Source organism: Crocodylus siamensis, chromosome 10 (genome assembly GCF_052110815.1).
Source record: "Crocodylus siamensis isolate JL-2025a chromosome 10, ASM5211081v1, whole genome shotgun sequence".
NCBI lineage: Eukaryota > Metazoa > Chordata > Crocodylia > Crocodylidae > Crocodylus > Crocodylus siamensis.
The window spans coordinates 64,632,535-64,658,317 of record NC_143404.1 but is presented as its reverse complement, the minus strand read 5'-3'; the positions used below and the strand labels follow the sequence as shown (position 1 = coordinate 64,658,317).

At 44.2% G+C, this 25,783-nt stretch overlaps 2 long non-coding RNA genes across 2 annotated transcripts in view; both read left to right on the top strand.

The window, feature by feature from the left end:
* The window catches only part of LOC149856732 (uncharacterized), a 194,939-nt gene extending 190,280 nt beyond the window's left edge, over nucleotides 1-4,659 (top strand). The window contains exon 5 of the long non-coding RNA XR_016444511.1: nucleotides 4,623-4,659. This is a non-coding gene — a long non-coding RNA (uncharacterized LOC149856732). The remainder of the gene's footprint in view (nucleotides 1-4,622) is intronic.
* A 62-nt stretch (nucleotides 4,660-4,721) lies between these two features.
* On the top strand, nucleotides 4,722-17,174 carry LOC149856731 (uncharacterized). The gene is made up of 3 exons (XR_016444509.1): nucleotides 4,722-4,805; nucleotides 6,248-7,322; nucleotides 16,456-17,174. It is a non-coding gene; the product is annotated as an uncharacterized LOC149856731 (long non-coding RNA).
* The last annotated feature ends 8,609 nt before the right edge of the window (nucleotides 17,175-25,783 follow it).

The following is a 25,783-nucleotide window of genomic DNA, read 5'->3' as shown; positions in this document are numbered from 1 at the left end:
GTACTGCCAGAGGTTTGGAAGACTGCTACAGCCTCCTGGGATTTGCATGAGTTTGGAGAAGCTTAAAAATAAGTAGTTGGTAGTTTGAAGAATTAGAAATGAGTGCCTTAGAAAGGACCTCCAGCTCTGTGCTCAGCACCTTTTAACTTTGTGGCGCATGTTAGTTTTAATGGAGTGGGTTGGCCCCAATTTGGAATTCAAAAATTGAAACCCAGTCAGTCAGTCAATCAATCAATCAATCAATCAAATCAACAAAAGCCCATTTTTAGCAATTCGGAAGAAAAGCCTCAGATACTGTGATAAACGCAATACCTTCGGGGTGTTCATCTGCCATGGGATTCATTTGTATCTCATTTATAACATGAGTAGCTGTGAAAATTATAAGTACTGTACACACTGCAGACAACAGCCCTTAACAGCATTGGAAGGATATTATCCACACAATTATAGGTTGAATCTTTCCAGTTGTCGCTGTGGTTCATGAAATAAATTATACATATTTTTTGAGATTCCCATGCCCCCATAGTTTATGTACTGCTGAGACTTCGCTTCTGCGTTTTGTTTGTTTGTTTAGCTTTTCTTTCTTTTTAAAAAATTGAAAGAAACACTGCAAATTATGGACTGACACATTTTTGATTAAATGACAAGGCAAGCGGAAAGCTATACTGAGCTGACAAAATGAGATAGAAAAGAAGGAATTATGCTTTAAAGTTATAAATGTGAAAATTGATTCAAGAACACTGGCTGTTTTCAATTTTTTTATTACCACTTATTTTAAGGACACCCATGTTCTCACAAACTGAAGTTGATATTCTGATATGAAAATATAATTAACACATAAATTGACACTTTACATCCTGTGGAGTGGAATTTTTCTGCTCTGAAATGCTGAGCAGTTTCAACCTCATTTTAAAAAAATGCCAGAATGGGAAAATCCATACCATTTAAATCAGGGCGCCAACCTGTGACAGGCATTTTGCCACAAATGGCCTCACTGTACTGACCTGTGTAGGTAGGTACCTCAAATGTACAGATGAGCAAGGCTCCCCATGTGCTCCAGTGGGCGAAAGATTGGCCATTAAGGTAATTCTTTTCAGCCTCTTAGTTTTAAAGGGTGGGGATAAACTTACCCTACCTTTTAATAAAATGGGTTCAGTCCAGAATTTCTAAGTGTGATGGCTCAACTTCATTATTAATCATTAATACTTTTGTAAGATGCCAGGCAGCATGGTATATGGGCTCACTTTACATATTTTAAAATGGTTCAAGCCACCAGTGATGGGTCATTCAATAGACCAGACAACAAATAGCCTGCACAGCAGTGTCTGAATTCTTTATATGTAGGGTAAAGGAGGGGGTGGGAGAAGGTGCTATGGTGGTTTATTATTTGTAGCTGCAGTACTTTTACAAAGCCAACACAGACAGGGTTCCTAACAAAAAGAGAAGTGTGAAAAAGAGACAGGCTTTTGTGGTTGTTTGGAAAGATAACAGTCGGCTCTGTAAGCGTGACTTTCGTTGTCATTGCCTTTTACCATCACAAGACAAATTGCCAAAGCCCATAAATATAATGTTAAAGTAAATTGCCCAGGAATTTTTTTAGCTGCAGTCTGATTGTACAATAGCTTCATTTCAAAACCTCCGCACAAGTAGGAGTGATATAATATATTATTTCATCAAGATGTTGGGGGGGGGAAGAAATCCTAGTTCTAGCTGGAGAAAAGGAAGCAATCATATTTCATGCCTCTTTGGTTATCAGAAGGCGATGTTATAATTTGATAGGCACCAATGCAACCGAGAAGAAACCCAGGGTTTGACTCACCATGGACAACCCACCTTTGGATAGGCTATCAGGTCAGGCAGAGCAATGAACTGGATCTATATTTCTCCATGCCTCAATTTCCCATCTATTCAAATGGGAAAAAAATCCCATATAAAAAAATCTGAAAGCCCCTTCCTTTCCAGTGTTGTTGATCAAAGAACCGGGATGCTAAACAATGTCAGCGCCATCTTATTGCTCATGCATGAACTGTGCAGTGTCCAGTTGGGAGAACCACAGTTTTAGGAGGATGTAGTTAAAGTAAAAAAAAAGTCCGGAGGGAGGCAGCAGAATGATAAAAGCTCTAATACACATGACATACGAGGAGAGATTGAAGGAACTGGGCTTGTTTAGTCTACAAATGAGAAGACTGGAGGTGAGCATGATAGCACTCTTCCACTACGTAAAAAGTTGCCATAAAAAGGGAAGTGTTTATTGTTCTGCTTGTCCGCTGGGGACAGGAGATGAAGAAATCAGCTTGCTTTGAAGCAAAGGTGACTTAAATTAGATATTAGGACACACTCTCTAACCATAAGGATAGTTAAACTTCGGAACAGGCTATCAAGAGCGGTTGTGGAATCTCCCTGGAGGTTTTGAAAATGTTGTAGACAGATATCTAGGTTTACTTGGTCATGTCTCAGTGTGGATGGATATGCTAAGTGACCTCCTGATGTTCCTTCCCTGCATTTCTACTATTGTGTGTTCCCCACTCTTCTCATTGTCATGGCACATTATTGCCACTGGCATCACAGAGGATTGCTTTTCCCCCACGTTGTTGATTAATGCATTACTTAACTAAACAGGAGGTGGCGAGGAAAAAAACACCATGTTCTTGCAGCAAAAACTGTTGATTTTTTTTTCTTCCTTGAAATAACTTTTCAGTTTGAATTTTGCAGATGTTGTATTAGAGTGCAGATTTTTACACAAAAGTTGAAAAAGTCTCACTCAGAAAGAATCCTGCAGCAGCTCCCAAAGTAACTTTGACAGTCCTGGGAAGATGTAGGAAGCCGTGGAAATTGTGACCAGTCCAGCTGCACAGGTTGGCTCCATCCCGGGATGGCAGTGACCTCCCATCTCTAGCCCCATGCATGCCATGCTACAGTTCGTGTGCAGGTCTTCAGAAGACGTGTAGAAGACTATACAGCTATCTTGCTCAGTTCCTGCCTCAGGGGACATGCCCCCTGGTTGGACTAAATGTTATGGTGCCACTTAACTGAGCCCAGGCCTGTTTACTGGAAATATAGGGGGTGATGATCTCAGCCAGAGGAGCCACAATATGTAATCTGGCTTGCATTTAGGATGTTGTGAAAGCATCTTGGAATCAAGGTAAACTGCTCCAATGCCAGGTACTTATTGCACCAATGCAGCTCAACCACAGTAGCGGATTGCATTGATGCAGCTATGTTTCTGCAATTATTTCAGGACAAAATAGCTCAGTGTAGACAAAAGCTATAGAAAAACAGCCCATCTCTCCATTGACATCTTTGGGGAATGACTGATATTGCAATGGTTTTAGTAAGATGGAAGTCCAGACTAGAGGTACCACCAGTAAGATACCACCAGTCAGCTCCTAGTAAAGAAATCAGCTGTTGCTATACCAGACAGATGAAAACCTAGAAAAGTAATAGAAACTGGGGGAGTGGAGGAGATTTGGTTCCTGAAGCAACAATTCGGAGTCCAGAGGTGAGTCAGAGAAACAACTGCTTTCTATTAAGAGGTTCGTGTGTAAGCTGCACATGTAGGTTGAAGAAGTAAGTCTAGTCGAGGCTGATAGCCAGGCATCGGGATGCATTCCCCATAAGACCCGGGACTGAAGCACTGTCATCAGAACAAGCTTCCACGGGCTACACATACCCAGAGCGCGGGGCCCTGGCGAACTGAACTGAAATGCTCTTGGAAGAGAGATTTACCAACCGGCCCATGAAGACTCGACTTGCCAAACTCTCCAGACTAGTATCAAGTGAATAGCTCCTCAACCAATGATGCATCAAGCTTCAAGCATTACCTCATCAGAACCAAATTTCATTGGCTGATCCTATCCTAAGGCTAGGACAATTTCTTGCAGCTTTTCAAAGCTGCTGTCTCTTGGAAATTAACCCCTTGATAGGTGTCATGGAGAACCCAGCCCAAATTCTTTATTGCACTGTTTTTTGATCCAAGACACAGAGGTTTTGTTTTCCACAGCTTGAAACTCTAAATGAACAGCTTGTCCTCTTCAGCTCAGATTATTTCCTAACCTTCGCTGGAGAAAAATGAACTCTATATTTTGCCTTGCTTGGAAAAAACAACAACAACCTGTCAATGATATAAAGAGCAGAAAAGATGAAATGAGAAGCACTGTGGATCCTAAATGAATTTTTGAAGGAAGGGGGAAAGGCTTTTGCAGTATTGTAGCTGGTTAATTAGGCTGGGGGGGGGGGGGGGGGGGGCTCTGAAAAGAGATGCTGCAGACACCGGTTAGTTCTGCCTTGCTTGTATTTGTATTGCTCTATTCAGTTTGCATCCAGAAATAGCTGATGGATTAAAGTGTATTGAGGGGAAAAGAAAAGGGTGTGTTGTGTGCTCTCCTTGTTTTCAGAATTTCCAGTTTGTCTGGTAAGTGTGAAAAATCAGTTTCATAAGATCACTGCCAAAAATCGGAAGCAGCTGATGAAACCCACTGCATTCTAAGTAATTTGGTTATATAACTTCCCCCCCCCCAAAAAAAAAAAAAAAAAACACCATAGAAAGAAAGATGCAAAGAAGCTTCTGGAAGATCATTTCTTGCCTAACTTTTCTTTCTTTTTTTTTTTTTTTTTTCCTGAAGAAATGTTGTTCCAGGGAGTGTCTGACTAGTTCTGCAGCTTGGCAAAAAAGCCAGACGTTACCTCATAGCTGCGGCCAGACAGCCCATTTCTATGCCAAGCAACCACTGCAGAAGCACACAGCACAGGGCCCTGCTTGATTAGCACTTCTGCTGCTTCGAGAGTCCTGGAGTGTTTTGTTCAAGGTGGGCTGCGGAGTGGGTACTCCGTGTTCCTTTGTGCGACGAGCCCGCAGGCAGGGGGAGGCACGCGGGGCGCGGGGGGGATGCCGTGGGGGTGGAACGGGACACAATAGAAGGAGCCTGCATTCATATTCTGCAGTCATGTTATCATGGGGAAGCGGATCCATTTGAGCTGACCTGTTCGGAAGAAAAACCAACCCACCCAGCCCCGTACCCTAAAGGTCAGAGAGAGAGGAAGAGATGGGAAAACAAAGAGCTGTAAGGACAGATCAGGTCAAACTGAATTTCATGTTGAATCGTTTTCCCCGGTGCCTCATCAAGCCGCTTTCTTTAACGCCAGAGGGATCTTTTCTTTCAGCGAAAGCCATCTATTCATCAGTGTGTTGGGAGGTGAAGAGTGTTTGCAAACATTACAGCCAATATCATTTTCTTGTCTTCTCCCCTTATTATTGATTGACCCGGTGTATTCATGTCTGTGCACTTTATACTAGAGGTGCCAGCTGCACATTTAAGGTAAATCCATACACTTATATCTGCTTATACCCGTTTTGAATCTGGTCCCATTTATTTAGTTAACAAGGTTTTTTTGGGGAAATTGTGTTGCTTGCAGAAGCTAAGGACAAATACCACAAACGCAGAATGGCCGGTGCTGTCCACCAGATGGCTCTCCCCAAAGCACCCTCATCCAGAATCACAGTACCCGCTACAGTCAGTGCTGCGCAGGGGTACATCCGACGCTGCCGGCTGGGCTGGGCTTGTGCCACACATGCATCAGGACTCATTTACACTCATTTCTCATGTGGCCTCAGTGTAGAGAGCTAGAAAGCTACTGTCGTGGGTGTCCTGTCCCACGTTGACTTGCTTTCTCTATGCACTTAGGTGCAAACAGTGCTAAGACTCAGAACTCATGGAAGAGGTGATGTCTTTTATTAGATCAACTAGTAAAAGCTATCACCTCTACCATGAGTTCTGATTCCTTTAGCCTCTAGACCAACATGACTACGACTGGCTACCAAACTACGTTAGACCCTTCTTTCCACTCGGAAGAAGGTCAAGCTCAGACCAAAGTGGTAACAAACTAATAATACTAGTCCTTTCCACTTCCATGTGCACTTTGCAGGCATCAGTGACTGTACTGTCACAAAACCTCTGAATTTGGGCATGTGTCTGTAGGTACATTTTTTTTACAGATGAGAAGACTGATGGGCATAGAGGTTAAATGACTTGATGACTTGGAAATTAGTGTCGGGGGGCAAGACTACTGTAGTTTCTAACTCTTAGTTTAACCTTAAGGCCACACATCCTCTCACAGGATAGATGCACCAATGTTAGAGCAAGAGGAAGCTTCATACATCTTCCACTGAAACCTGAATCTTTTCTTGGGAATTGTGAAAAACGGTGATTAACTTATTGCTCTCTGTAACTTATTGCTCTCTGTACCTTAGATCTGCTGGATGCTGGCTGGAAAGAGAAGTGCAAGGAATGAAATGGGGCCCTAAAGAGCACTGGCTAAAGGTTGGATCCTGCTCCCATGAAGTCAGGGGAAAGACTCCCACTGATTCCACCAGGTGTTGGATCTGCCCTCGTCCCAAATGTGTCAACCCCATCAGTGTGGTGATAAGCATAGCAGGAGTGAAGTTTTAGTAGGAAGAGTTGGGTTTGTGCTGCAAAGATCAAGTCTGGATCTTGTTCCCAGCTTCTCCAAAGTAAGGATGAGTGAACATGTTCAGCTATATCCTCCATATCTAATATTGTGATGGGGAGCAAGGCTCTTCCATGAATATGAGCAACTTGTCCCACTTTCTCCCACATATAAGCTCTCATTACTTTCAAGTAGGAAGGCTCAGCCCCTCTGTTCCTCACCATCATCAACAGCATATCCAGAAACCTGAATAAATATAAATATGGGCCCCTTGTCATCCTCCATCCTGTTCTCTGAACAGGGTGCGAGTCCAGCAGCTGTTACTGCTGTTTATTTTGACACTGTAAAGAATGAAACACCCCTCTGCAATCCGCATTCCTCCACTTCACACCTGGCATCAGATCACAGCTAACACATGGATTGCCACAGTGCAACAAATGCCACACTTGCCACTTTTCAAGGATATGTGGATCTTCCTCATGACCAAATATATAGTTGAAGTTCCATCTGGGCAGCGTGGTCTACTTTTCAGCCAACTGAGAACCAGCTTGTTTTGGCAGAGAGAATGGGAAAGAGCCTCTGCCATGATCAGGACTTCCTATACCATCACCAGTTTCCATCTGACTTTGTTCTTCCACGCTGTCTTGGTAGCCAACCTGAGAAGTTCAGGACCAGCACCAGGACCTGTGCCACAAATGACCAGGTCTGAGATATTTGAGACAACACACTGTGCACTGGTGGTGGTGCAAAATATATTGCACATCTGCTAGATGATTGTTCTTTACACGTTGGAATTTCTGCTGAATTTCTCAAGACAAACGCTGCTGTTAGCAGCTGTTAATTGACTCAAGACTTCAATGGTCTCGCTGCTTTGTCAGGTGATTTAAAGTTTGCCTTGCTTGTTTACCCACAAATGCTTTTGGTAGATAGATAGATTAAAGGACTGTGGTGACCATGTCTGTGTAAGACAAGCCTATGGATGTATATTTGGTAGGAAGTAGCAACAATAAGATCTCCCCCAGTCCTGCACATGTAGAACCAGCTACCTTCAGTGAGACAACGGACAGGTGTATGGGTCTGCACACTGCATCTGGTTACAGAACTGAGGCCATACTTTTCAAAAGGGAAAAATGAGAGATTTTTTCCCCCCTGACTAATAAGAATTCAGAGCAGTGAACCCTAATCAGTGTGGTTTACTGAGAACTGTGAATTGGACTGATTGTCGTTATGGCTCCAGGTTCTTAGCAACCTTCTCTCCTAATTAGCAATATAAATATTTTTTTAAATAACATTTAATAATCACAGTAGGACACTCTAGAGCAGAAGATTTCATTTGGTAATGGTCTTCTAAGGTAGAGGTTTCTTGGTGCTTAAAGACACACTAGTCATCCCCTGGCATATGAGTGAAACAAGCTCAATTTGTAGTCTATCCTGTCTGCTCTCCAATCACTCAGTGTGAGTTTATGTGCTGTTTGCTCAGTGCAGGTGCATTTCCTAGCTGAAGATTTCCAGTTTCATAAAAGTATTTGGATGAATTTACATTTTTTGGGTGGATTAAGTCTTAAAGGTGAAGTCTGAACTTTTAAGGTGTTCAATAAACCCCCCCCCCCCATATGCATCCTGAGGGAAAACAAACATTTCCTTCCATTTACTGCCTATGTCCCCTGCAGAGGAAGGAAGAGATACAAAGGATGGGTTAGAAAACAAGAGGGCATTTTGCACAGGATAAGTCAGGCTGGCTGAGTGGGTTTAGACAAGTGGAGTTTGACTGAGGATGAAATTTTTGTTTGTAACTGAAAAGACACAGCCTCAAACCAACTGAGGCTTCCTGGGTTAGGGACAGACATTTAAAAAGCCTGAGCCTGAATTGATTCAATCTTTGCAGATTAATCTAACCTGGCTCCGCTGAATCAGTTTGTAACTGCACAGACATCCCAGATGTGCAGGCACATGCCTGCAGTGGCTCAGACTAGAAGCCAGAGGGTGCTAGAGCAGCCCTCCCTTCCCTTGCACAGACCTGAGCTGAGGGGGGTATAGCTAGGCGCCAGCAGGATGCTATGATTAGGGAGGGGTTCCCCTCCTCCTGACCAGCCCAGCAGAAAATTGGTTATACTGTGTTTATCGCCCCATTAAGAAAACAACAGAGGGACATTACCAGCTACCTGTTGATTCTGCCTTTGTCTTGTCCCCCACAGCACAGGCTGTAGCCAGCATGTGGTCTGCTAGCTAATCCCGAGAGCTGTCTGTGCCAGGTAGAGGAGATGTGGAGGGGAAGGGGGTGGAGGAGGAGGCCAGGCAGCTGCCTGCAGTCTCTGCCGAGCACCAGCCAGGGAGCAGAGGAGAAGTGCCAGCCCTACTGTGGAGCAGACAGCCCCAATCAGCCCAGCCCAGCCCAGAGAGCATGCTGGGATGCTGGGGGAGTCTGATTTAACTTAAACAAGCAAGGGGTATAGGACAGACATTGCATAAGCCAGTTTGACCCAAATCAGTTAAGTCTGATTCAATCAAGTTTATCTTAAACCACTTTCAGCCATTTTCAGACTGGTTTATGTGTATTGAACATCTGTTCTGTTACTGGTTTAAACCAGTTTCTGATCATTTAGACCAGTTTATGTGTAATGTCTGTCCCTAGTCCTGGAGATTTATACATCTCCACATACAAGAAGCTCATCTGGACAAAATGCAAGCAGAGAAACATCTCGGATCTAAAACGCTGGTGGTTCTTCAGCTGGAAATTGTTCATTCCCTCACACAAGTGGCAAAACAACCCTTTCAAACTTGCCTTTAGTGCTGATTAAGGAAAAGGTCACAAAGGAAGAACAAGTAAAGGTTCTGGGGAAGAGCAGTATAAATGAGTGTTAATATTCATCTGCTGAATGCAGCCATTTTGAGAACTCAGTGCTGCAGACAGAGTCCTGTAGCAAGATAAAGTTATGTCTACACTGCAGAAAGGGGTGACTGCAAAGTGGAGCTCAGAGAGGGCTGTAAAACCTGCCCAAGAGGGTGGGTAAAGTGCTCAGAGGTGCTGCCATGTTTGCACCCTTAGCATTATCCATGCTAGCTCCTTTACATATAGCTTGTACATCTGCAGGTGCCCTTTGACTACTGTGTGCACCATATCCTCAGAAGCTACAGCGTGCAGGAGAACAAAAGCCTCATATTTTCAGGACATACAGGAAGAACAATGAGATGTCAGAAGGCAAAAATCCTTTGATAGGCCAGTGGTCACTCCAAAAGGCAGATGAAAGGAAGAGGCCAGGAAAAGGGGAGTGGAAATGCTAGTCAGACCTACTTCTGGGGTTCAGTACAAGGGGCCAAGCAGAGGGCAGAAATCAGAGTTTGCTTTTCAGACAAGCTGGAGGCTGTTTGGGTGGCTAGACGCTGTGGGTAGGGGAAACCACAGAAGGATGGACCTCAGTAAGAACAAGTCCAGGACCAAAGCTTTTCTTCAAGACTTGGTCAGCAAGAGGTTTTACATATAGATTCAGATTCATATTACGGGAAATGGTTGATTCCTTTGTGTCCCAGGATAAGACATTTGTCTGAAGGAGACATCAAGCATGTTGGGGACTAGCTCTGGATACAACTGAAGTTTCCTTGGAAGAAAACAGGGATTATCATTAAAGAACAGAAGTAGCTTAGCCTGTGAGAGGGGAAGGAGAAGAGAATGAGAGGGGAGAGAGTTATTTGAGAAGGAAGAGGATTTATTAGTCTTTGAAAGTGAGGATCTGAGGGAGGTTGGAATGGAGCTGCTGTGTCATTATGGGCTGCAGTTGGAGATGTTTCAGAGAGTAAACTAGTAATAGAAATATTTTATAGGCCACCTGATCAGAAAGAACAACTGGACTGTGAAATGACTGTGCAAATAAAACAGGCATGTAAAAAGGAGAGAGTGGTAGGAATTGAAGATTTTAACTACCCAGGCATAGACTGGAATACATTAAGGGGAGAAAAATAAGGCTGGAGGTATGTTTGCAGATCAGACACAGGCCTGATTTCTAATTCAATCTGTGCATCAAATGTGCAACTTGGGTATTATGAAGTAATACAGCGGGACTGAGGAAGGACGCGCGTGAGGGAGGAGAGCCCTGGGGAAGCAGCAGTGGCAGGCTCCCAGGAAAGGATTTGAAAGATGAATTGTAAAGAAAAAGAAAAAAGGAAAAGCCAGTTTTTGGCTGCTGTGGATCTAGAGGTTGAGAGTCAACCATGTGGAGGTTGTTGAGCTAGAGCCTCTGATGGTAAAACAGACCCTGTCTCTGGGGCTCCAATCACGCAGCTCTGCCCGACCCCAGTTCCTGCCGTCCATGGTACCACGTCTGATCCTGAAATATTGCTTCCTTCGTCCTTCTCCCCCACCCAGTTGTTAACCTTGAAAAGAGCTGGGGTGAAATCCTGGCCCCAGTGAAGTCAATGGCAGAACTCCTGTTTGACTTGGATGAGGCCACGATTTCATCCCAAATATTTCATACTTTTCTTGGCCCCTAGATCAGTGTTTCTCGACCCGTGGGCCACCACCTAAAAGTGGGTCACAAGAATATATGAAAGAGCTGTGAACAAACTTTAAAAATAGATTCTCCTTTAAAGGAGAAAAACATGGGAAATAGTGGCTTTTCCCTTGAGGCATGGCAGACTTCCAGCCTGCAAGGGGCTGCTTCGGCAGCCCCCACTCCCCCACTCATGAGGTGGGGCAGGGTGCTGGGGCCTAAGGACAGGGGGCAGTGGGTCAGGAGTGAGGGGCACTGAGTCAGGACTGGTCATCAATGTTTCCAAATTGGTCCTGGTACAAAAAAGTTTGAGAACCACTGGTCTAGATACAGGGATGCAAAGCAGGGGGAATGGAAGGAACATCCGCAAGAGAAGGTTGAGAGGCGACCTGGTGGCTGCCTATAAGTTCATCAGGGGGGCACAGAAGGGAATTGGTGAGTATTTATTCACCAAGGCCCCCCCGGGGGTTACAAGAAATAATGGCCACAAGCTAGAAGAGAGCAGATTTAGATTGGATATTAGGAGGAACTTCTTCACAGTTCAAGTGGCCAAGGTCTGGAACGGGCTCCCAAGGGAGGTGTCTCCCCTACCCTGGGGGTCTTCAAGCGAAGGCTAGATGTGTATCTAGCTGGGGTAATGTAGGCCCAGCACTCTTTCCTGCTTATGCAGTGGGTTGGACTCGATGATCTATTGAGGTCCCTTCCGACCCTAGTATCTATGAATCTATGAATCTATGAATCAGTGCTGTAACAAGGAGACAAATGTCTCCCACAGAAAAAATGTGGGTTGTATTGCCTTTCCGGCAACATACAGTCACCAGTGGGAGAACCACTATTTAGAGTAAGGATCCCAAACCACTAAGAGCCAGGCTTGAAGCCATGAATTCCTGTCTCCCCCCAAATGCACGGGCTGTTCAGCCCTCAATTCACTTGCAAAAAGCTGTGGGCATGCATTCTTGAAGCTGCAAAGATTTACGGGTCCATTTTTTGCAAGAACAGCAACTGAAGACTGGCACATTTTTTGGTGGGCCCTTCATTTACGGTGGCATTATTGACACGGGATTTTGTTTGTTGTGCATCAACTCGGAGGGACGTTTGAAAGAGGGAAATACATCCCCGTGTTATGATCACTGACTGAGCGACGACCTCCACTCATTTTAAAAACCAAATATTTTGGCTTCCATACTTTTGAGAAAATATCTTAATTTCCAGGACTCTTGCCTGGATAATTTTCTCTGCTGGGTGGTTATTCAAAGTTACTATCACCAGGATACCTAGTGTTATGAGTGCAATATTAAAAATATATATACTTGAGCTGATCTGGGTAGGAGTATTTTCTGCTCCAGAGCATAAAACTGACAGGCAGGAGATGATTTTTGGAACATTGCACCCCTCAGGAAGCATTTGTTGTTTTTTCATAACCTGTGCACTTGACTTTACCTTGTGTTTCCTCCTCTACTGTAAAACAAAAGATAAGTAGCAGAGCGGATGGATTTAAATGGGGAGGAAAGCTTGCAGACTGCTCTGAAATGGCTACCAGTCTGCGTTCCCAATAATATATGAACGTTGCAGGTTTCCCGTTTTCCAATGGCACTGTTTCCTCCAAAGATGGGGTGCGTTGCTTATTCCACTTTCTAAAACAACCATTGCATTTTTGTCCTAAGGGGGGAGGGAGGGGAGATGGATATCAATAGGTATCAGTGAATCAGAGTCCTGTTAGTCACTGTGACTAGCTGTATGAATCAATAGGAGACTATTAAATAAAGATCCAGCCTTTGTATAAAATGTTACCTGATGAACAGACGGTCTGGATGCTGAGGCAGTCTCATCTGAGGCACAGAATGAGACCTGCAAAAAAGAGAGATGTTTAAGCAAAGTCATTTAATAGAACAGGCAAAGACACAACGGCCGATTTTTTTTCCCTTCTTCTTCTTTAAGGGGCTTCATAAAAATTAATAGAAGTCTTAGAAAATGTTTTAATTGAATTCAGACGTACTCTTCAGTGAAACTCTTCACAGTACAAGGGCTGCCAGAGATAAAGGTAATTATATTTGTGCTGCAAATGTTTGCTTAACAAAATGCAAACGTGCTGTAGCAGGTGCACAAACTTATTATATAAGAAAGATATGGCAGGCAAGAGATGCAAATTGCAGTGCCGAGGCCAGAGGCTGGAAGCCTTCCTGTGTCCTGGTTAGATTCTGTCTGAGAAAGTGTTTTCTTCTGGGTTTGTAGCCTCCTCATCAGCACAGAGCCCCATTGAAACAATGCAGCTCTGAGCAAATGGTACATGTCAACTAATAAGGACCTCATTGTGCGACTGGGGCTATAGTACGTCGTTCAGGTTGGTGCTTCTATGGCAGTACCCAGCACACAGCTGAACCTATTAGGATACAACTACTGGGAAGGAAATGGGGCAGACATCTGTGCAGAGTATTTAAATGAAAAACAACAATTTGTCACAAAAAAGAACTGACAAATTTCCAGTTTGGGGTAACCACAGATTGGAAAAATTTCTGATAAAATTTGCAGGAAGTAGCAAATGAAAACTGAAGGGGCTTTTTGGAAGGCGGTTGGTTTTCGAGCATAAAATTAAAAAAAAATGAAGGTCCGCAAATCTTTTTGGGGATGAGTCCAGTTGAGCCCCCCAAATAATTCAGATGAAATGTTTTCTTCCAGCCCTAATAAATCAATAGCAACCAAAACTGTGATGAAATCCTGCAATAAGAGCTGGGGCAGGGGCATAACGAAATTTTTATATAACCCACCACTCTGAATAGTGGCTATTTCCTATTTGATGTTTAAATATCCAGTTACATTTTTCATATCTACCCTGAGGATTTGATGGACTAGCTGCCCTCCCAGGCTCTAATATGTGATTTGGTGATCATCTGCTCAGTGCATTAAAATAACCAACGTCCCTCCAGAAGGCTGCTGCAGAGTAATGCTCTGTAACAATAACCATTGCAATGCTGTAACATGATCGAGGGCTAGTATTTTTGACTTGAGAACCCAGCTTTGACTTATATTGCTGAAGTTTGGGAGTAATTAATCAGAGCAAAGTGTTTAGCAAGTTTCTCGGCCTTTGCAATTTATAGAGAAGGCTCAATTGCATGCAAAGGATGCCTAAAATGCATATAAAAAACTAAGCAAATCATAAAGATCTGCAAAAGTGTTTAAAGACTCTGAGGAAGAAATACATTAATCCATTGCTTTGACTTACTGACTTTCAGCCCCACTTACACACCCATGCGCACACACACCAGATTTTGCCCTGAGCCATCCTGCAGCTATTGATGGCCATCTATAGCTGAGAGCAACAGAAAATAATCCAGCAATGAATGTCCTCTCATAACGTCCCAAAAATCCTGGGGTGTGAAACCTGTGTGATTAAGTTGTGCACCCAGTGTATCTGGCCACGCATGGAGCGCTGGCCTGCAAATCTATCTGTGTGGCAATACTTACAGGATTTACTTAAGGCCCACTCCTGCCACTCTTCTCAGCTGTTTTGTGCCTCCCGGGCAGAGCAAATCAGCAGGAAGCAGCTTTAGCTGAGGATCTGGGAACGCTCCTCACACAGGGCGTATTTTGTGGGGTGTGACTGCAGCGTAGCTGGCTCTTCGTTGCTCGCTATGGAAGTCCTCGGCGAGGAGTAGTGTCTCTGGTGAGAATGGAAGGGGATGAGGCAAGAGCTCTTGTCCTCTGCTGAACCGGGGCTGGAGGAACGGCTCCAAGAGGATATTTCTGGGTGTACCTTAATTTATTGCTGTTTCACTGCCCTGAGCTATGCTCTGCACTCCGCTGAGTGCCCAGCTTCTCCAAGATGGGGGCTGGGGAAAGCTGGTTTAGAGCTGTCTTCCCACCCTGCCTTTGCTCATGGAGCCAAGGTCGCTTGCGTGCAAATCCTCAGCCCATTAAACACACCACCCTTTTTGAACTCGGGGCTGGTGTGAGCAAAGCAAAGTAGTGAATCCAGTTCCTGTGAGTGAGCTTTATTGTCTGCTGGAAAAATGTATCTTATATTTAATCCTCCTTGAAGGATTTTCACTTTGATTCTGTCCTCACTACAGTTAGACTCATGGTGGTTGTATCTGTTGTTATGAAGAGATTTTTTAGTGAATGTGGAATGAGATTTGTTCCAAGAAATAATGCTCGCTAAACACTAAGCTTAAGTGGATTGTTTTGTTTCGCTATAATATTGACCCAGTAGTTAAAGAGTTAATTGTCTCATAATTTGTTGCCTGATGGTTAATAAGAAGCAGGTGTCTGCTGTGTCTGCAATTAGCCAAAACGATCTGGGGCAAGAAGGACTATGGTCCATTGTTGCAGTTGACTTTTTGACTCAGTCCTGTGTCTTGGTCTGAATGTAGCTGGATTAAAGAGGCTTTGAATCTTCTTAAGCTCTGCTTGGAAATCTGTTTTATAAAAATGAAAACCTGGTCATTCTTCCATATAGTGTCCCTTCCTGTAGATGATACCACTGGGGCAAATGGAAAGCACTCTTGTAAGGTTTTCCATTTTCAGACAGGAGCTCAACATCTGAAGACAGAACATCTTCTAGAAGACAAGGTGGCAGTTCAGGGCACTGGTCTGTGGTTCGTTCAGCAGGGGATGGAAATGAATTAGTAAGACAGTGCTTACTGGCATGATGGCCTTCCATAAAAAGAGGTCATTTTGTTACCTCTGAAATGTACCCAGCTTCTCATCTCTCCAGGCTTGTAAAAGCAAGCAGAAGATGACTTCCAAGCCAGACCATTGTGGAATACATTAAAGAAGGAGTCACGGGAGGAGGACAGGTTCCCAGTAACTGTGGCTAAGTGCCACACCTGTCACTGCTGGATCCGTCTCTCTCCATCAGCAGTCTTCCTGTCTGTCTATCTACCATAACGCTCCTTATCTGATGGTCAGAGTCATTCCTTCTTCTGTACATTACCCTAGGGGGGGTGCTGTAGTGGAGTATCCCTTCCTTGTTACAGTGTGATGAATGCAACCCTATTAAAATATCATCTCATCCTCACAGTAGATTGCAGTTTAAGATAATATGTGTGCTCCTTTTATAAGGTTTATACAAGAAAGATTATGCTAAGTGCCAGACCCAGTAAATATTTCAAGAGCCACTGCATCGCTGAGAACAGTTTCTCCTCGGGCCTGTGTCTCAAAGCCAAAGAAAACACTTTCTTAAAATGTTTCTTTCCTGTTTTATTTTTTTTAAAGGACATTTTCCCTGTATCTCTGACTGAAATGAAAAGTTGTCATGTTTCCTGATTTAATTATGGTGGCAGATCTAACTCAGCAGGGAGTCTACCTGCATTTATGTTTTGAAGCCATATAAGCCTGGTTTTTACCTCCTTGGCATCTATTTAAATCCACTGACAGCAGCAAAGTTGTTTCAGATCTGCCCCCCTGTACTCAAGAGTAGAATTTGTTCCTAATTACAGTACTTAGCTCCAACGCAGTGCTTTTCACCTTCAAAGCACTTTAAATTCATTAACTAATTAATCTTCAAAACAGCCCTCTGTTTCCCTTTTAGAAGTGGAGAATTTGAGGCATGGAAGATGTATGACTTGCTGAAAATCATAGATGATACCAGCTCCGGTAGCAGAAGGAAAGAGTTTCTGGTTCCAGCATGTGTGCTCTGAGCTCTGGGGCCTTCCTAATACTAAATAGCACCAGCCACATCCTTGCTGCCTCCATCTCTTACCAGTAGCTGCCACCATCACCCAAAATCAGGTATGGATTGTCCTGGCAAGATACCACGGGTGGATTTGGGGACCTGAGTGAGAAGGTTTAAATATCACTATAGACTCCCATGACTGCCAATAATGTTGATGTTGTAAAAGAAATGTATGTGTGGTAGAAGCTACTCTATAATGTCCAGATGCAACACAGAAACATCACAGGAGACCAGGTATCTTCTCACAAGTTTTTTTCCAAGTAGAGGACACAGACAGCATTCTTCTTTGTACATGTTCCCTTGTACTTATATACACAGCCACTATGCATTTTGTCTCTGCAGGTTGCATATGGAGTCCAGTTGCTTCTCCCCAGTACTCACTGGGTGGGTATGGGCTTGTTTCCCTATGGAAGATTCCTGGCAGAGCTAAGCCAGAAAAAATTATTATACTGTCTTTTTACCAGTCAGTTCCCCTTCAGTGACCCTGCAATAGAAGTGATTACCCCACAGAGTCATTATTTTAGAATAGAATTACTTTTAGTCCAGACTACTGTCCATACAGACATTTATACTGGTATAAGGATAATAGAGTAAGTTATCTAGTAGAGCTGCACTTGGGAAGCTTCTCGTGTAGGCAAGGCAAGAGAGGGGAAAGGGGAAAAGGATGAATTTGGGCTTGCTGAAGGCTTAGGAAGAAGGGAGGAACCTTTTAAAAGTTCAAATAAACTTCAAATAAATCAGTCCAAGCCTGTGGTGGTTTTCCTATTATTTGTCAAAGCCATCAAGTCCCTTTTATTCAAGGAAGAGCCGGAGAATGAAAGAAACGGGACTACAGGTTCCTTTTGCTAAGTCAGTTGGTTGAAGAACGAAACAGAAAAAAAATGGAGTAGTTTTCAAGAGAAAGACATGTCTCCTGGACTTTCGATTCTGTGCTTTTGGAAGGTGTGAGTCATTAGGAGAGAGAAGAAAATGCAGTCGCTATGCAGTAATGTAGAACACTAGTTACTATGTTTATTTCTGTGTTTTCCAGCACTGCAATTGTTGCCATGCACCCTAATGAAACCACGGATTGTGCTCCCTTCAGATAAAAAAGCAAATATTCACTGATACAATAGCAGCCACTTCTAATAGTAATACCTGATGCAAATATGTTAAACATATCGGGGCAGGAGGGATAATTAAAAGAAGCAGGTACTCTTTGTAGTCTTTCCCTGGCTGAAGGGGTTTTCCCCCCCTTTCTTTCTTTTTTCCTTTTTTTTGAATAACAGAAGGAGCTGTGTTGGACTGCTTGAACACACAGAGTAAGGCTGGAAGGAAAAAGATCTTTGATCTCTTCCTTTTTATCACTATGTCTTGAGAAAAACACTACTTTTTAAACAGGGGCAGCAGGTAACAGAGTAGTTTTGTTTTCTTCCCTACTCCCAAGGATTCGGCGTCGAGGTTCTGCTCCATACTTTTGCTCTTATGCAAAAGTTGAAAATCAAAATAAAACATGAACAAGGCAAACCTGTCTCTGTGTTGTGCTCTCCCTCCCACCACCAGGGTTTTACCTTCCTTGGATATGGGGTTGTTTTATTTCCTTTCCCACCCCCCACCCTTTACCTCAAGGCTGATTGACCGCAGGATATTGCCCGATGGGTTGCATTGGTGTTTACGCTAAAATCAGCCCATTTCAGGGGAAATTCACTTACAGAAGTCGGGGCTGCTGATAAAAATGTCTCTGGTTATGGCAGCTTTCTTCAGGCTGGTGAAGGAGGCATGAATCACTGCACTGGTCTTCTTTGGACTCTCTGATCTTTCCTCCTTTTTGGGGTAGATTCAGAAGTAGAGAGCAATAGCAGAGGTTTCTGGGCTCCAGCAATAACCCGGTGTCCACATTGGCCCTCATCTCAGTGAGGAAAGAGTATTATAATGGTGATTGGAGTTATACCTAGATGTCCTAATCATGAACTAGGGTGCTGTTGTCTGGGCACCATTCCTCCAGCAGTTTGCCTTTTTATGCACACTTTGTGTAGTTAGCACCCAGGCCATCCAAGCTCCCATGTGAGCATCTCCAGAGAAAAACCCTGTGTGCATTACTGATAATCTCACTGTTTCTGCACTGTGTCCATCCAGGAACGTATCCTACAACCCTTTGTTTCAGGGCAGGGTAAGACAAAATCCAGTCAGTTATGCAAAAGGATAAGCAAGGAAGGGCAGTTGAGGATTATTAGCATGTAAATGATGTTTCTTTTCATTCTCATTGCAAGGTGAGTCAGGCATGGACTTGATTACAGCAGAGCTAGGGCTCTAACCTGTGTCACCAGTTGGGTAAAACTAAAGTTCCTCCAGACCCCAGTCAGAGGGTCTTCTGTGCAAATGGTAAGGGGGGATTTGGACTGAAACTTGGAGAAGAGCCAAGCTGAACGGTGCATGGCAAAGGTGGCACAGTCTCAACTGCCTGCATAGTGGAGTCAGATGGTCCAAGGAACTAATGAAGAAGTGGAGCTATGTTAAACCACCTGTGGCTACAACACAGAGCCTCGGACTGTGCAACACCTGCTGCAGTGCCCACTGCCTGCAGGCACATGTGCAATGAAAGATCTTGCACAGTACAACACATGAGCGCAAGCACGTATAACAGAATGGTGAAATGTGGCGTAGAGACATGAGAAGAGGAACGGCACAACTTGGGTGTAGCCTATACTTATAACTGGAACTGGCCCAAGTACAGAGTTTGAGGTGTTTTGCTGTAGAATTGTGGCTGAGGCCATTTGAGGCAAATAGGCCAGCTGTCATTACAGTCCATGTCACTCCTGATGTAAATGATTCCCAAAAGTGCCTTTTTGGGGAGCTCTCTTTTTCTGTATCCAGGCTCACCTCGGTTACTTCCCTCCTTCCCCTGGAATGAGATCAAGATGCATCGAGCTGTTTAGAGTCCACTGCTTCCTTGCCCCTGCAGCGCCCCAGACCTTTACAACTCTACATTAGAAGTTCAACCTTGCATGCCAGGTCTTTATGCCTAGTCTTCATGGCCGTTCAGGCACACCAAGCCAGCCGAGCAGGTAAGAGCAGAGAAAGCCCTTTCAGACTTTGTGGATTACTTTCATGGTTGGTGAACTGGCAGGCTAGGGGAAAAAAAAGGAAAAAAGGGATAGAAAAAAATCCCTGTGTGTAGTTTCAGTCTAGACCTCCCCTGCTGCTCAGGGAATGAGAGAATCTGCCACCAGAGGAGCCGGCCTGGGTGAAATCATAATAGCTCCATTGACGCCATACTGTGTCTGAAGGGCTCGCAGGCCCAGCACCCCGTCAGCAGCCACGGCTCTCGCTTGCACTGACACGCTGTTGTGAGCGAAGGACCCCACGGCGATGCCAGTTGCGCTGCCTTCTCGTGCAACAGCTAAAGCATCAATCAGGACACCTCCACCCAGGCTTCACTAGACCCAGAAGAGACACAGATCAATGTAATAGAAGGAAATGGCACTTTATTGACTTGCAAGAACAAATGAACACAGATCGAAAACGAGGTGCAGTGTAACCTAAACATTAACCTAAATTATGAATACAGTGGAAGCTGAAATTACTGCGAGACTTGGCTAGAGGCTGTATTGTTCCCAAGTTTGAACCAAGTTGTGGGATTTTCTGGGTTTCACGTACAGAACCATAGTTGCTCAGGACATAAGCTCTGTTTCCGGAGATGACAGGCCAGCTTTCCAATGCAGTTTGCCCCCAGCCCTTCAAACCTCTTTGTCAATGCAGATGTCCCATGTGGCTCCATTGCTATTGTGATGAATCAAAGTACAAAGACAATGCAGGCTTCGAAGAGCAAGGGAATTAAGATACTGCTTTGTTTTCTGAGAAACAAATGGCACAATCTGTGGGATTCACAAATGCATTTTCAGTGATAATATTACAGTTCACTAAAAGTCCCAGGATGAGGGGAGTAAAGTCACAATATGATGCTGATGGTGATGATGACTGTGTGAAAAATGGGGGGGGTGGGAATTGAAAAATGTTTTAGGAATAATTTTAGCTTCCCCCCCAGTCTAAAATAGAAATAAATGCTGAGTTAAAGACCAGCATTTAACCCCACTTCCACTCTCTTATGATGCACACACACAATATCTGAGCCACACCTGCAGCCCAATGCCCCCTTCAATGTATATGAGGGCAGACTGGGGATTCTGTGCAAAAAAATGCAGATCTGGCAATCCTGAGTTTTGATCAAATTTCCCATGCAAGGGAAACATGTTTAAAAGGTCAAACCATTAATATATATATTTTCAGTTTTCTTTTCAAATGAATTATCAGCTTGATATTCCCTTCCAGCAGTGTAAACCCTTTAAAAAAAGATTGAGTGCAAAACAAAAATCTCATTTTATTCTTTTACTCTTCCATTTGCCAACGGTTTAAAAAAATCCTCTCAAGCAGACCCCCAATGAACATTTCTCCCTCTGCCCCCATTTTGAATTTGCCAGCAAGTCAGTGCTGTTTATGGGGGCAGGCCTGACTTCCCCTTTAGGCAGCGGTGCCTGTTTGAGCCCTAGAGCTGTCTTTTTCAATCCAGCTGTTCCTCAGCTCCCCATTTTGTTCCAGCCCTTGCACATAACAGATAAATGACATCCATTTCACCTGGGTGTATTTGAGGGTGCAAAAAATAGGAAGGCGGTGACTCATAACAAGAAGCTATTTCCAAGTGGTTCGGCTGTATTTAATAGATCAACAACCACCCATCAGACAAGGCGGATGGAGGTGGCAGAGGGGCGGCTGTTTGGGGGATTTTTGCAAGAAACTTATTTTGATTGACGGCGTTCTGTGGTAGTTACCAAAATCAGTGCCTTTTACTGGCTCCCAGATTCTCATATCTTCTTTCAACTGGCCTCCACACAGCCTGCTGCTGTGGCTGACCCTGCCTGGGATACTGAGACATTAGAAAAAAAAAACCACACAAAAACAGCAAAGTGGAATAGAGCTGAACGGCAAGTCCCCAGCAAATCAGCTTGTAAAGCCATGAAGGCGTCTGCAGGCTTCACAATCAGTTTGGCCCCAGTGACCAGAATTTTGATCATGTGTCCCTGATTATTTTCTGAGCTGCTGCTGACTTTTAAGACCTACTGCATGGCTAACTGATGGAAAATAAAACCTTTATAGGCACTACTGGCAGTAAGGGTAGGGGAGGATCTTATTATTAAGGCCATATATGGCACACTGGCCTGGGCTATAACTGTGCATTTCGATTGTGCTCTGCAAACTTTGCCCCTGCAGATTGATGGAAAAAGGCTAGATGGAGCATGGATTCATTTTCTAAAGGAAATGAGGATATAAATTCATTTAAGAAATGACATGCCAATTTTTCTTGCTCGCTTTCTCTCTCATAATAAACTGTGCCACTGCCAGGAATTTTTGTGAAAATAACACTTGGTTTTTTGAAACTCCTGCTCCAGGATTACAAAGAGCTGGAGCCAGATATGTCATATTATGGTCTCAGCCGAGGCAACCCTGGCTAAACAAACGAGGACTTGCCCCTGACTTTTACTGCTGACAATGATATCAATGTAGGATGCAACATTACTTCACTGAAACTTTGAGAAAATATATAACCCATTTAGTTAATGGACTGAGCTGTAATGTCATCACTTAAGTGAATCCCATGAATAAAGAGCAAGATGAAGTAATTGCTTCCAAAACATTTCTGGAACGAAGTAAAGGTTTGTGGTGGTTGGTCTCTGGGGGCTCCATTGATAACTTGTTTTCAACAAGGTTTGCTCTGCTGTGACATGGGGATCCTCTTCCAAGTGTTATTACTGCACTGGCTCAATAGGCAGAGCTATAGGGGCTACCTGTGGTCTAGTCCCTCTCAAGTAGGAGTGTGTGGGCTAAAGTCCCGGGGTGGTTTCAAGTGTAGTATGTGCATCCACCCTAACCACACCAATTAAAATCAGTGCCTAGGCAGTGTGCCAAGCTCTTCGGAGCTTTAGATGGGAAACAGTGAGTCTTAATGCCTACAATATGCTGTCCTTATGAACTGCATACAGGTGTAGAAGTCAGGTCGCTTGACTTCTGCCTCTCACCCTTTAAATCCCAGCTGGCAGGTGAGCATCCATCCTAGCCCATTACTTGGGCTCTAACCCCTTGTGTGACACTGGATACAATGAGTTCGACCACATTTTTTTGCTCTTAAGTGCCCAAACCTGTAGGTACGGACATCAAGCTGGCCCTAGTTTTGGAGGTGCTGAAAGCTGCACCTCTCACTGTAAGCTGTCCCGTCTGCATCCACACCAGAACTAATGAACTTGACACAAGTGTGCGGTTTGTGTCCCAGCTAGGGTGGCTTCTGCGCAAGTGCAGGACTGTGAACAGGCAGTGCTCATGAACAGACGGTTTAGCATGAGTAAGGTCTGTAGAATCAAGCTTCATTTCACTGCAGCGCCTGCAGACAACCCTTCATTTGGCTGTTCCTCTGGCTCCTTTCCTAAGAGGCAAATCCTCTGCAGCTGTGCATGAGAAGGGAAGGAGGAACGGTCAGTGCGGTTCACTGCCAAGGTCGGGAGCTAGACGCTGGATATTACTCCAGGGGTTTGCAGCTTCTGTGTATGGAGCCCGTCTACACCAGGCCTCCAGGATTTGCGGGGTGGCCAGGAAAGGGGTGTTTGCCATTCTACACAACCGCTCAGCTTCTCCATCCGAGCCTTCCCACCCTGGGAACATTTTTGACATAATGTTTCTCTCTCTCTCTCTTTTTTTGTCAGAAAATGGGGATTCATCCAAACCAAACCTTTTGGCAGAGATGGTTTCAGTGAATATTTTGTCATGATGCTTTTTCTGGTCACTGAGAGAGAGAGAGGGAGATCAGTCCCCACTCCAGTGTCTGCCACATGCCAGGTGAGTGCCTGAAACCACCAGCCTGTCCATTCGTCTGGGTGGGAGCCCTCTCTTGTCTTCTCCGTGATGAGCTTTGAAAGGTTTAAAGTTCCTTCTGATGATGAAGGGACGTGAACGGTGAAACCACATTTTTTCTCCCCTGCAAAAACAGAATTCTTGCTTTTCAGCCAGCCCTACGCAGCATAGGCCAAGCTGTAGCTGCAGGGATGTTTGTGGAGCCTCCGTCCCACTGCCTGTGAAGGATGATGATCCCTCCTCAGGACTGCCCCCTGCCTGCTACCTTGCACTTGGCCTTGACTCCCAACAACCCCTGCTGTCCCCAGCTCTCCTAACTTACTCTCAGCACAGCATACCTATCGGCCGTTCTCGTGCCGTTTTAGTATTTCCTTTGAGAAATGCCCTTATTGCACAATATTTTTTTTTTTGCCCACATACTTGTTTTTGCTGGATGCTTTACGCAGGCTCAAACGTAGAGTTCTTTCCATCTGACTTGCAGGTTTCTATTCTCACAATCGCACTGGAAAATTTTAAGCAATGAATAAACATGATGCTACTAGAAAGGAAAAGAAAAGGGAAATATAATCCCACTTTCAGTGACATTTTGCTTGTAAGACAGGAGATTCTTCTGGCTAAAGCACTAAACTGGGACCAAGGACCCCTGGGTTCACTTCTTAGCTTGGCCCCACACTTCCTGCGTGGCCTTCAGTCCTTCATTTTCCCTCTCTGTGCCTCAGTCCCCTGCCATCCTCTATGTTTTATCCCTTTATGCTTGGTCTAGTTAGACTATGAATAGTTTGGGGCCAGCACTGTCTATTAACGTGTGCATGAACAGCACCTAGCACCGTAGGGTCTGCATCTTGATGGGGCCTTTAGAAGTTTCTTTGTCCCAAATAGCAGCAATAACATTTTCATAGCTAGTTTTCCTGTTTCTAGCACAGAAAAACACTTGCTGCTGTGTCCATCTATCAAAGCAAACAGAAGGGAAACAAGTCTAGTTTTTTTGGGTAATAGCAGCAAAATGCCTTGAGTAAAATCAGGTCCAATGTCCCAGTTGTGCTGGGAATAAACAAAAGAGCAGAGAACCGTATAAGTACAAACCCAGGAAACGCGAGGCCCGATATTGTGACTACAGGGGGAACAAAAGTAATGAAGACGTGGTGATTAGAGGCAGGCAGCGTTTCCACATCCAGTCTGTCTATTCTGCACTCCTCTGTATAATGAGCAGATTATCTCATTATACAAGTGGATATGGAAGAACTACTTTGAAGGGAAAAGAAACTGCTTTATGTCTAGATACCTGACTTCTAAACAGAATATTTTGTGGGATTAAGATAGCAAAAATGGGTCTCAAAAGACCCGCCCCCCGCCAACAAAATAAAACCTGTAGGCAGGTCAGATAGTAGTGAAGTATTTTATGCATGAGTTGGGATGCATATTGGACATGCTGTCTCAGTAAGAAAAATAACAAAAAGGGGTAGCTGACAAAGCTATGAAATAGGAAAAGGAATTAAGCCCTTTCTTTTAATTAGAACAAGGTGAAGTGTGTTCAGTCCAGTAGCTTATTCAAACAGATTTAGGTCAGCTGAAACTTTGCAAATTTGTACTGAATTCAGTGAATCATGCGTTGGCTGAAAAGTGGCTTAACCCCCTCCCTCCCCTCTTTGTAGTCAAAGCATTCCCCCAGCTTTTGCAAACTGAAATACTTTTTGATTTTACATTTTGAAAAGATGGTTTGGTACTAAATTTACCTAGCCACAAAATGAAATTAAACATTACCTTACACCTTATTGCATCTGGTTGGTTGGTTGGCTTGGATTTCTGTGTCAGACCCCAACTCTCTGGGGGTGCGAGAACTGTGGTCTTGCTTCCCCTTTCACTCACATGGTCTGAAAGGGAAAAAAGACTGAAGGGAGGAACCAGCCAGAATCTATCAGTACAAGCAGCTGTCAAAGCCAGGACCCTTCAGAGCCCTCTGTGCGGTTCTCGCTGGGCACTCGCTATCCTGGCTGTTTGCTCCAACTTACCTCGTTCCCCTCCTTCACAGTCCCTTTCCCTTAGCTTCATTCACACCTAGCCTCCCCTTCTCTTTGACCTGGTTTCCCTCATCTTTTTTATTTTGCTTCATGTAGCTGATCCCCTCCTAACTAGACAAAGCCCCATGCTGCAAAAAATCAGGGAACTAACATGCTATTTTGTCATCCCATTGTTCACTCTGCTTGTGGCGTCCACCCCTTTCCCCTACCCCTTATGTCTTGTCTATTGTAAGCTCTTTGGAAAAGGGATTGTCTGCTATGCTGTTGGTACAGCGCCTAGCACAATGTGG